The 12,806-nt window shown below is 43.2% G+C and overlaps 1 protein-coding gene across 4 annotated transcripts in view; it reads left to right on the forward strand.

The window, feature by feature from the left end:
- ZNF407 (zinc finger protein 407) overlaps positions 1 to 12,806 on the forward strand; it is a 1,075,359-nt gene that overhangs the window by 245,598 nt on the left and 816,955 nt on the right. The window lies entirely within an intron of this gene.

Below are 12,806 nucleotides of genomic sequence, written 5' to 3' on the forward strand. Positions count from 1 at the left end.
CAAGTCCAGTGTCTCTCTTCCTTGTCTCCAGCACCCCCCATATTATATGGGTTTAGGTAGCACTTCTCTCCATTCCCTCCAGCTCCATTCTCCTCCCCTACCATGGGTCCAGCAACTTTGCTTGGAGTTTAAATTCTGCCAAAGTAGAGCATATGCGGCGTATTCTTAGAAATTGACCACTTTTTTACAGACTTTGTCCACTTTTATCTTACAAAATAATTTTTTTGAAGTACAGGGGGAGTTTTACCTCCAGACACATGGCGTTGCCATGGGCACTGCAATGACCCCGAGTGTCGCTAATTTATATGTCATCAACTTTGAGGAATGTTCTCTTTACCATTCTGCATGGATGTCTGCCATATCGGTGTGGCTTTGCTACATTGACGATGCGTTTTTAATCTGGACAGACACTTTGGCACGATTTCAAGAATTTCTAGCTTGGCTGAACGCGCTGGACAGGAATTTGAAGTTTACTGCGACAACTAATACTATCTCTGTCACCTATTTGGATACTGTGGTGACTAAAAGTTCTGGGAGATTGACCACGTCGGTGTTCAGAAAGCCCACCGACTGGAACACTTATTTACATTTTTCCAGCTGTTATCCTCCGAGGCTTAAACAAGCTGTTCCGGTTGGTCAATTTCTAAGAATACGCCGCATATGCTCTACTTTGGCAGAATTTAAAGTCCAAGCAAAGTTGCTGACTCAACGCTTCCAAGCCCGGGGTTACCCAGATTGGACTATAAGACGGGCTTACCTCCGTGCTCGTTATGCCAATCCTGAATTGTTGCTGTGTCCTGTGCAGCGCTCTGATTTGGATCGTCAGGTATGTGTGATTTCGTATTCTTCTCAAGCTCAGCAAGTGGCCAAAATCATTAGACAACATTGGCAAGTGCTTAGGTTCCATACTATTTTTCAGGAACCCCCCCTCATTGCTTTTTCTCGGCCTAAGAATTTGAAAAACCTTTTGTCATCTCATTTTATTAGGAGTGGGACAAGTAAGGGTCTACATCAGGCTTGTGGAGATTGCAACATGTGTGATAACACATTTACTGTTTCCCGCTGGCAGCATCCACAAACTCATGTTGAATACCAACTTAAGAGCCAAACGATCTGTGACTCTCAGTGGGTCATATACGTGATTAGGTGCCCCTGTGGGTTGCTATATGTGGGGCGTACCTGTAGAAAAATCAGAACTAGGTTGACTGAACACAAGAGCAGATTACATCTGGCTGTCAGGTCTGCGCCTCTTGTCCCCCATTGTTTGGAGCGGGGCCATGATTTTCATCAATTGACGTGGTTTGTGCTCGAACAGATCTCAGAAACTTTTAAGGGAGACAAGATGGCCCATATCCAACTTAGAGAACAATTTTGGATTTTTCAACTTCATACTGTTTCCCCTCAGGGGCTTAACGATTGCATAGAGTGGAACACTATTGTTTAATCTGGGGCTCCTCCCCTATTTTTTCTCATTGGTTCTTTTTGCTCTGATGTTACTTCTGCTCAGCTTTTTAGCGCGCTTGCGCGTCTCTTCGAGTTCTCCTTCCCTCCCCCAGCCAGCTCCGACTCATCTCAATGTTCCTGATGAAGGGGTATTCTCCCGAAACCGGGCTTGGTTGAACTTGATATTGCATCTGTCACCTGCATTTTCCAGGCCTATTCAAGCTAAGTCGGCTGTGGCCTTTTTTCTTTCTTGGGGAGTAGGCTGGGGAGAATTCTTTGAGTGTTATTTGCTATTTTTTCACTCTCAGTGTCACTTACTTTATTGTGATTTAGCACTGATTTGTATTTAGATTTTGCACACGTGGGGCAATCCATGATGGTGTGCAGGCAGACGTGAATCACCTCTGTCTCTTGAGTGTAAGCGCTGGAGTTTTACTCCCGTTGCTGAACCTTCACACTGAGATTCTAAATTTATTTATTCTTATCTCATTTATCTATTACTTTAGGGGTGACTGGTTAGCATTTTCCAATTTTGGTGGCATTCAGTATGCTTAGTTGGGAAATATGAGGCAGTCATAATGGAGAAGAGAGGTAAAGGGGCCAAATTTAGATCATTATGGGCACCCATAAAAGAGTTTGCAGATAGTAATTGAATTATAGTGAAAGAATGGAGATGTATGCATGTACTGTAGATGTGGATGGATGTTGGGTTTTCACCCTTTGCAAATGGGATGGGTGGGGGGAGGGAGTTTAATTTCAAGGATTTTGTCTTTTAATATCCTAAGCTTTGTGTTAATAGTGTTATGAGCAATTTGTTTAATATGTTTCTCCTGCTTTATTGTATGTTACTATATAAAATTTTGAAACTGAAAAAAAAAGCAGCCAGAATTTCCGATTAGTACTGAATGTTTTCATTCATTCTTTGCTTTCAGTAAATTAAGTCATTCCTTTTGATAAAAAGCCCATAATTCCAACCTTTAAACTGTCTTGCTGCCGATTGTAAATAGTCTGTGGTAGTGTAACAAGGAAATTGAAATGAGCTGTTTGTTTCTGTACTCTTCATAAACACATTTCTTGTTTTCTCTGGTTATAATCAGATAGGAGAGAGACTGATTGAACCTTGTGAAAGTGCTTAGATGAATACCGCTCAGTCTTAAGAACCTGATTAAGATTCTTTACGGGGCCTACATAGTATTTAAAGAAAAGGTACAGTGGAACCGTCTGCTTCTTAAATACTTTCACTCTAGATTTTTGTATGACAAAAGCTATATTTTCTTGTGACACTTTTTCTTATTTCTGATAAGCACTTCAATGTATTTTATTAAAAGTTTGGGTAATGCAAAGCATGTTGAAGAAATCAAAGAGGACAAAGATGCCTGAAAGATGGATTCAGCCTTCAGTATACAATTTATAGTCACGTTGGGAATAAAAAGGATATGCAGTTATACTTTTTCTCCTACGTAAGGCTTACAGCCAGAAATGGTGCGTAAAGCCTAACTGCACCAATTGGTTGCTGTAGCTCTACAAATGATAAAGACAGTGAAAATGCTCAAAGAACTACTTTGGACTAGTGGTTGGCCAATATGAGTTTGCAAAAGATGGAGGCATGACATTTGTTTTTCATAATCTATATGAATTAACAAGGTCCAATTTAAGATAGATGTGTTTCCCTTCATTTTGTAACAAGTCACCTAACTGTAAATGCCATTTTAATGCCTAAGTTTATAGTGTGTTCTTAGAAGGGTAAATGGCAGCAGGGCACTTAGCATCTAATATAATAAAATGATAGGCCGCGCATGCGCACCAAAAAAACGTGTTCCCTGATCTGTCGCGAAAACACGAGTGCGCATGCGCGGGTTTTACGTCACAGCCACCTCACAATACGGAAGTTTCTTTACACGCTGACGATCGCCTTCACAAGCCTGCTCCGAGCCAGCCGACGATCGCCTCCACAAGCCGACTGGGGTACAAAGACCGCCTCCTCCCCCCCCCCGGGACGAACCGAAAAACAGACCCCGCCGCCCAGGACCCAAGTCCTTTGCCACCCCACCCTTCCCTTCCCGCGGACCCCAGGAGGAGTCGGTTTCCGTGTAAGCCAGATCGTCGTCGTCGCCCCCATCCCCCCCGGCGCACACGAACCCCTTCACGCGGTCTGACCGCTACCCTTACTCCCTTGCCGCCCCCCTTCACGCGGTCCACACAAACCACTCGCCTCTAGCAGCGGCCGCAGCACTCTACACACGCTGCTTTGCGCCCTTCAACTGCCCTGATTGCTCCACCGCGTCCCTGATGACATCATCAGAGATGCGGCAAATCAAATCAGGGCAGTTGAAGGCCGCGAAGCAGTGTGTGTAGAGTGCTGCGGCAGCTGCTAGAGGCGAGAGGTTTGTGAAGAGTTGCTGCTGACCAGGGGAGCAGGGAAGAGAAACCGGGGGAGCAGGGAAGATGTGCTGCTGGGCGGGGGATCAGGGAAGAGGGACCAGGGGAGCAGGGAAGAGGTGCTGCTGACCAGGGGAGCATGGAAGAGGTGCTGCTGACCGGGGGAGTAGGGAAGAGGGACTGGGGGAGCAGGGAAGATGTGCTGCTGACCGGGGGATCAGGGAAGAGGGACCGGGGAAACAGGGAAGAGGTCCTGCTGACCAGGGGAGCATGGAAGAGGTACTGCTGACCGGGGGAGCAGGGAAGATGTGCTGCTGACTGGGGAAGCAGGGAACAGGGACCGGGGGAGCAGGGAAGAGGTGCTGCTGACTGGGGAAGCAGGGAAGAGGAACCGGGGGGAGCAGGAAAGAGGTGCTGCTGACCAGGGAAGCAGGGAAGAGGTGCTGCTGACCGGGGGAGCAGGGAAGAGGTGCTGCTGACCGGGGGAGCAGGGAAGAGGTGCTGCTGACCGGGGGAGCAGGGAAGAGGTGCTGTTGGACCGTGGTGGGAGGGAGGGGCGTAAAAATGGGTTTGGAGCTAGGGCTGAAAATAGGGCACATGTGAGGGAAGGAGGCTCTACTAGCACCCGTTAATGTAACGGGCTTAAACACTAGTTATACTATATTATACGCATACAAACATCTTAGTGCATAAATGGAAGGGACATTCACAGGGGAGGAGCATGGGCATGTTGTAAATATGTTTGTAAATATGGTCAGCTTTTATGATGTGAAGCTTAGGTGCACTCAGTTATGCCAGCCATAGATCAGTTTTAAATCTGCATGTCTGTAATTTAGGCACGCAGACGCTGATTTAACACTAGCATTTTATAAGAACATTTACATATGTAATGGGTTATATGTAGGGTTACCAGATGTCCGGGAAAATCTGGATATTTCCTCTTTTTAGAGGACTGTCCGGGCGCTCGGAGGGATTTCCCAAAACCCGGCAATTTGTCCGGGTTTTGGAAGTCCCCGAGCTTGGGGCCACGTCTGGAGAGCTCTGAACATGTGCAGACTTTGACGTGATAATGTCACGCGCATGCGCTGATTTCCACGCATGTGCGGAGGTCCTCCAGACGTGGGCCCGAGCTCGGGGAAAGAGAGACGAGGTTCCTTGAGGAGTATGGGGGGGGGGGGGCAGGTGTCCTCTTTTTTTAAAAGAGGAAATCTGGTAATTTTAGTTATATATAAGTGTTCTTGAAGAATAACCTGCAGTAAGTAGACACCTAAATGTTGGTGATCCCACTATTGAATCATTTCCATTACATTTGCCACACATTATAAGAATTATGGCGTTTGAAATATATGGTTTTCTTTGCAATTCAATTTTGCAACCACCAAAACTGCAGTACCATATTAAAATTCCTTTCGGACAAGGAGGAATACTTTGCTATCTCTTTGATAATAAGTTAGTAGAGTGGATTTGAAAAGACACAGAGAACCTGGAAGATGGGAAAGGAAGGAAAATGCTGTTCTGACATCTTTAAGGTAGAAGAGAGGCTCTTTGAACCTTAAGGAATAGAGAGGGCAGGATAGGAAATAGAATAGTGATGGCAGCTATAGAGAACAACTTTCTGATAGAAAGTTAGTGATGTTTAGAAGTAGGAGGAACATGGCCAGCATCTCTGATTTTTTTTTCCTATCCATTATTCTTTCCATTTACTCTGATCTTCTAACTTTTGTCTTTCATAGTTCTTTTTTTTTTCTACTTCCACTTCCTCTCACCAGAATACACACATGTCGTTTTCACTGTTTCTTCATTGTTTTTCTGGGAACTACACAATAAGACTTAGCATACACACAAATGGGAAAGGTGGCATCAACAAACCTCCTTTATATCTCCCCATCAGCATCTTTCATCCCCGTCCGTACTTTTAATGCACCTCAACAAGTTAGGCAGGCAATTATGGTCCAATAAAATATAGTGCTTTTTGTCATGGCTGCAATCCCCCTGATATTCAGTGTTATTTAACTGGTCAGCACATTGTCTTGCGCTGTCTGAAAATCACCTGGAGTGTAACTTCATTCATATAATGCTGCACTTGCAAATGGCAGATAAGATACTCCAGATAATTTTCCGGTATTTATTCCTATACTGTAGGGGACCTTTCCTGTAGGCACTATCAGGCTCATAATCAAAAAACATAGATGTCCAAATGCCGATAATCGAAACTGTCTTTCTGTATGTCTAGCGAGGTATTCCTGCCTTGTGCATTCAGAGTATGAGATTGGCGTGGTGGAGGCAGGCTATGGGTGGGCTTTCGGTGTACTTAAGGGCAGTTTAGACTTGGATGTCTTGCAGCAATAATCAAATATTTTGCAATACCTCTTGGACAGAACTTAGATGTTCGGAGCTAAACCTATTTTTAGAAGTGTCTAAGTGCCACAAAGGTGCCCAAACTGACCAGATACCTTGATGCATATAGTGGTCAAGACCCCCCCCCCCCCCCAGTGCTCACTGACCCCCTTCCAACACACAAAAATGAGAGCAAAAAGGTACATACATGTCTCTAAAACAGCAACATCTGGTATGGGGAAGCCTAGTAGAGCTGCACACAAGTGTCTTAAGTAGCCTGGCGGGTGGGCTAGTGAACCATAGAGAGGAGGACCTAGGCCCATAAGCCACTGTAAACACTATGGGGCTCATAATCAAAAGAGAAAAACGTTCAAAAACTGGCCTAAGTTGGCACTTGGATGCTCATCAGTCAAAAACGTCCAAGTGCCGATAATAAAAACGGGTTTTGGACGTATTTTTAAATGACCTAGGCCTTCATAGTGCCGTTGAACGACCATAGCTAAATGGGGCATGTTAGAAGGAGTGTCGAGGGCGGGAGTTAGGCAGGACGTGGGCAGGCTTAGACTTAGTCGTACTGCATGTATAATCAAAAGTTATACAGCACAGGATCGACGGAACTTGAACATTATGACTTAGACCATTTAAAGCATGGTCTAAGTCACAAAAACCCACATAAAGTGACCAGATAAGCACTGCAAACACATAATACAGACCCCATAATTGTGCCTCCAGAACATCATCACCTGGCAGCCTGGCATAGGAAAGCCTAGTCGTGCTGCACAGAGGCATCTTAAGCCATCTTGGGGGTGGGATAGGCACCCATGGAGAAGAGGACCCATGCCCATAAGCCCCTGTAATCACTGCATTGATATTGAAACATGTGCACTCCCCTATACACCCTCAAAACCCTTTTTTACTGCCATATAAGTGGCTCCTGCAGCCATAAGGGCTATTGGGGTGGTAGATAAGTGGTCTAGGGCAGGGTCTCAAAGTCCTTCCTTGAGGGCCGCAATCCAGTCGGGTTTTCAGAATTTCCCCAATGAATATGCATGAGATCTATGTGCATACACTGCTTTCAATGCATATTCATTGGGGAAATTCTGAAAACCTGACTGGATTGCGGCCCTCAAGGATGAACTTTGAGATCCCTGGTCTAGAGGATTCTGGAGGTGGTTTGGGGGTTCACCGTGACCTATAAGGGAGCTGTAGTGAGATGAAGACATGGCACCCTTTTTATGAAGTTCACAGCAGTGCCCTGTAAGGTACCCCACTATTTATGTGCCATGTCTGGGTGTTCAGTCCATCACTTTGCAGACCCCTCCCACGTCCAACAGGACTTGTTCTAGGCGTTTTTGACTTGGACGAAAAGTTGGACGAAAATGTGGTATAAAGATGGACGATTTAACGACTTGGACGATCAGATCAGCAGGACATATAGTTAGACGATTTTCGAAACAAAAAAAAAGTTTGGACGTATTTTTCGACAACGTGTCCTAAGCTATTTTTTACTTTGGACGACTTGCGACTTATACAAAAACAGACTTAGACGTTCCTTTTGATTATGCCCTTGCACATTTGTGGTAGAATGTGTGAGCCCACCCAAACCCTACTATACTGCCATATAACTGCCACCTGCAGCCATAAGTGCTATTGGGGTGGTATACAGGAAGACATAGTAGGCTTTTGGGGGGTTTGGGGGGCTCACCTTAATTATAAGGGGGGTATGGTGAGATATACAGCTGACACCCTTTATGTGAAGTTCACAGCAGTGCCCTCTAAGGTGTCCCATTGCTCTATCGGGATGTCTATGTGTCCAGCCCATTAAGAACATAAGAATAGCCTTACTGGGTCAAACCAATGGGCTATCAAGCCCAGTAGCCCGTTCTCATGGTGGCCAATCCAGGTCACTAGTACCTGGCCAAAACCCAAGGAGTAGCAATATTCCATGCTACCGATCCAGGGCAAGCCTTGGCTTCCACCATGTTTTTCTCAATAAAGACTATGGACTTTTCCTCCAGGAAATTGTCCAAACCTTTCTTAAAACCAGTTACGCTATCCACTTGTACCACAACCTCTGGCAATGCGTTCCAGAGCTTAATTATTCTTTGAGTGAAAAAAAATTTCCTCCTATTGGTTTTAAAAGTATTTCCCTGTAACTTAGAGTATCCCCCTAGTCTTTGTAATTTTTTGATGGAGTGAAAAATCTTTCCACTTGTACCCATGGAATAAAAAATCGATCCACTTGTACCCGTTCTACTCCATGGGTAGAAGTGGATTTTCAAAAATAATTATATTTGGATGTCCAGCAGTTTGCCATTCGAAAATGGCCATTTTTGTTCCTCCTACTTTGGACGTTCAGCTGGAAACATCCAAATTGGACTTAGATGTCTTTTTTGTTTTTAAATGTCCCTCTATGTCTCAACAAATTATAACATTAAAACCACACCTTTCTTTGGTTTTGAGTCCCTCATGTATAGACCATAGAAGTCTCAGTACAATCCGTTTTCTCTTTGCCTTCCACCCCCATTCTGCCAAAGTGTTGGGATAAACTACTTTCCTTATCTTTCATCTTTTGTTTCTTGTCACTCTGTAGAAGATGGTGACTGCCTAGGTCAGGGATGTCTTACCTCAGTCCATGTCCAGTTGGGTTTTCAGGATTTCCACAATGAAGGCAGTACATGCAAATAGATCTTGTGCATATTCATTTCAGAAATCTTGACATCCTTACCCCCCTTTTTACATAACCATAGCGTGGTTTTCAGTGTGGCTGCGGCGGTAAGAGCTCCAACACTTATAGAAATCATATGAATGTTGGAGCTGTTACCACCGTGGCAGGCACTCAGGACCATGCTACAGTTTTGTAAAAGGGGGGTAACTGAGTTGCAGCTCTTGTGGACTGAGATTGGATACCCCTGGTCTAGGATGCCATCCTCCACAGGTGACAGCAATTAGAGAATGACACGGTGACAAAATTCATCATCGTTCCCGCGGATAACCGCGGGAAATCATCCCATGTCATTTTCTAGTGTCTATTTCAATCTCAATCCTTCTACACCAGCATTCTTCAAAGCAAAGCTTGCGGGTCAGTGGTTGTGGCCATTCATACTCTGATTCTTCTCTCTCTCCTTAAAGAATGACATGAGATGGTTTCCTGCGGTTATCCACGGGAACGGTGATGAATTTTGTCACCGTGTCATTTTCTAACAGCAATCTCTTTTCTACCAGTAAGACAAATTGCTCTTTGCCCAATAATTTAGCTAGTCCCCTGCCACAGATTGTGGCAGTGATACTTTATTTGCTGTGGACTCTCCTAACCTGGTTTACCAAGGCAAAACCTAAACCTAGCTAATGTTATGGCCATTTCTTAACATTAAAACTGGTAATATATTGTAAGGTTGCTTGGAGGACATCTGGCAATCACTATTGTGCCTCTTTAAGATGTGGCCCACTGCTACCTTGTGGTAAAATTAACCTCACTTTATGCCGAGGTTATTTTACCAGCTATAATATGACGGACAGTGTGCGCCCAATGTTCACCACAAGCCACATTATAGTATTATATATTAATGAGCTGCTGTATGTGCATTTTGCATGTTTTGTATTTCATTACTATAACATATTTTCAAAAACTTTCAACACTTTTATTTTTTTAAACATTATTTATGAAGTATCTCAAAAGCAGATTACATTACAACTTGCAAGTTGAGCTGGCTTGTCTGACTGACTAGTCACAACATTCTACGACACACCCTCTTACCACTTTTCCTGCCCCAACTATTTCCTGCATTGGTCTTTGACCTAGGGGCCGCCGCGAGAGCGTACTGCTGGACACGATGGACCACTGGTCTGACCCAGCAGCGGCAATTCTTATGTTCTTAAATATGAAAATGCAGAAACCTTTTGAAGAACTTTCTAATGTACTGCTGGATAACCAAAATCACACTGTGTTAGGGCAACACAACTTGCATTAGAGTTCTTTAACACATATTAATGGGCAAATAACTTGCATTAGTGTGCTAATGCAGCTGTATAACTACCCCCAATATTTATTTGGTTTTCTCCAATTTGTTCTAAAACTGTTACTTGTTTTATGGACCCTCGTACAGTCTGAAGGTATAATTAAACAAGTATTCAGATTATTCTGTTACTTTTGTTGCTTCACATCTCATACTGGTCCTTTATGAGTCTCTAGCTTGAATGTTTTTTTTTCTCCCCAGCACATTCATTCTGCTCTGATTTTTATGGTTCTGCCATCTAGGGTTCTTTCCTTTCCTAACTTTATTGGCAACATAGACCTTCGGGTTATGGGCAATCAACGAATGTTTATTGTAAGACCCAACACGGACTGTGTTTCAGCATATCCATCCTTATCAGGGGTCTGCATATGATCATCACATCAGTTCGGGATTACCCAAACAGCCCAAAAAATGCAATTCATTCACTAAATTCGTATAAAATCCACACCAAAATACAGCAGCAATTTTAGTGTGACAATTATATATAGACCCCTGACGCAAGCGGATACGCTGAAACACAGCCCATGTTGGGTCTTACAAGAAATATATGTTGATTGCCCATAACCCGAAGGCCCATTGTGCTGTTTTCTTTGTAGTTTACTTGAACTGTGTGTCCCTCCTCATTCCTGGATTGCTAACTTTATTGGCACCATTCTATTCACAGTCCTGGAATTTCTGCTCACTCTTTCCTTCTTTCCTTTTTGGATCACCTCAGACTGTTCTGGTTCTAAAGTCTGTTTGTGCTAGCCATTTATTTTAATGTTTAGTATCCCCCCCCCCACCTCATACACATGTACATATATGTGCAAAGGAGGTTGGAAAAATTCCATGAGCTGTAGCTATGCATGGTTTCCTCACTTATAGGGCTCTTTTTACTAAGCTGCATTAGGGCATTAACGCGCGGAATAGCGTGCGCTGAATTGCCGCACGCGCTAGACCTTAACACCAGCATTGAGCTGGCGTTAGTTCTAGCCGTGTAGCGTGCGGTAATATCCTGCGTGTGCTAAAAACACTAGCACACCTTAATAAAAGGAGCTCTTAGTGTTTAGCACGTTGTGCCATGTGCTTATTTTTCAAAAACTCAGAAAACATATAAAATCACATTATCTGTTGTGTTTTTATTCGTTTTTTTTTTGTTGGTTTTTTTTTGTGGGGGAGGGGTTGTTGGGTTTGATGGTGTATTCCAATATCAAAATAAATCTTAGGGGGCAGTTTTTCTAAATTTCCCTTTGCATTGATACTCCTTTCTTGAATATCAATAAATATTGACTGACAGGAAAAAGTATGTCTAGTTCTTCAGGCTTCTGGAGCAATGTAAAAAAAGGTCCAATTCTAAAATTGCCTCTTGGTAGTGCTGTATGTCAGCACAAGTCTATCACTTGCTTTTATAAAAGACCATTAGAGTGGTAACAAAGGCCTGAGGTACTGCAACTGCTGAAAACGTTATTATAGATGCATTATATCATATTGATAAATGAACCTCACAGTAGTAAGACATTTATGAAAATGTTAAATATCAAGCATTCGATGGATGTTTTATGCAAAATAATGAAAAGGAAAAGGAATAGTTTAACGATAGAAAGAAGTGAATGCATATCTTGCAAGTAGCAAGTCTAACATCCATAGAGAATTTCTGGCTTATTGTGTTGCATGCCACAGTTTAAATGGGGCAAAAGATGCCTTTAGGCATAATGTAATGACAGAGACAAAATATTCACTAGCCCCATTTTATCAATTTATCATATTTATCAATAAATTAACCCAAATGTTATTTAGTGATCATTTTAATTAGATCATCTTGTTAATCTAAATTAGAGTTACCATGTGGCTCCAGAAAAGGGAGGACAGATTGTAACATCCGGGATTTATTTCCATTGCTTTCAATGGAAGTAAAATCTATTCCAAATGTGACCATATAAATTGAGATATATTGTGTATTGTAAACCGCTTGGATCCTTTTTTGGGTATATTAGCGGTATATAGTTTATTCAAGTTTCAAGTTTATTAGGTTTTTATATACCGTCTATCAAGGTTATCTAAGCGGTTTTACAATCAGGTACTCAAGCATTTTCCCTATTTGTCCCGGTGGGCTCACAATCTATCTAACGTACCTGGGGCTATGGCGGACTGAGTGACTTGCCCAGGGTCACAAGGAGCAGCGCAGGGTTTGAACCCACAACCCCAGGGTGCTGAGGCTGTAGCTTCAACCCTCCTCTACAAAGTTTTTAATAAACATAAACATATGTCCAGTGACTAGTACAGGGCATCCACAGGAAGGTTTTCTGGAGAGGTTGAAGGGCTGGAAGAAGCAGGCAGGTATAGAAGGCATCTGTGTATGGATCTGAGGGTCAGGTGCTAGTCAAGAAATAGGACTGAAGAAGTAGGCATATGAGGGCGGTTTGAAAAATTCAGTATAAACACCAAGTTAAGCGATGGGATGGAAAAACTGGAGACTGGCTAGACTAAGTGTACAGCTCTTGATGGAGACCATCTTGAAGTGGAGATGAAGCTGAAGCTGGTAGTGATTCTTGGTGAGCATGAATATCCCTAGGGAAATTTTATATTGGGGTGAATGTCTACTGGACTGATAACACAGGTCAACACATTATTTTCATCAGAGTTAATTTGGGT

This window comes from Geotrypetes seraphini, chromosome 2 (genome assembly GCF_902459505.1).
Source record: "Geotrypetes seraphini chromosome 2, aGeoSer1.1, whole genome shotgun sequence".
In the NCBI taxonomy this organism is placed as follows: Eukaryota; Metazoa; Chordata; class Amphibia; order Gymnophiona; family Dermophiidae; genus Geotrypetes; species Geotrypetes seraphini.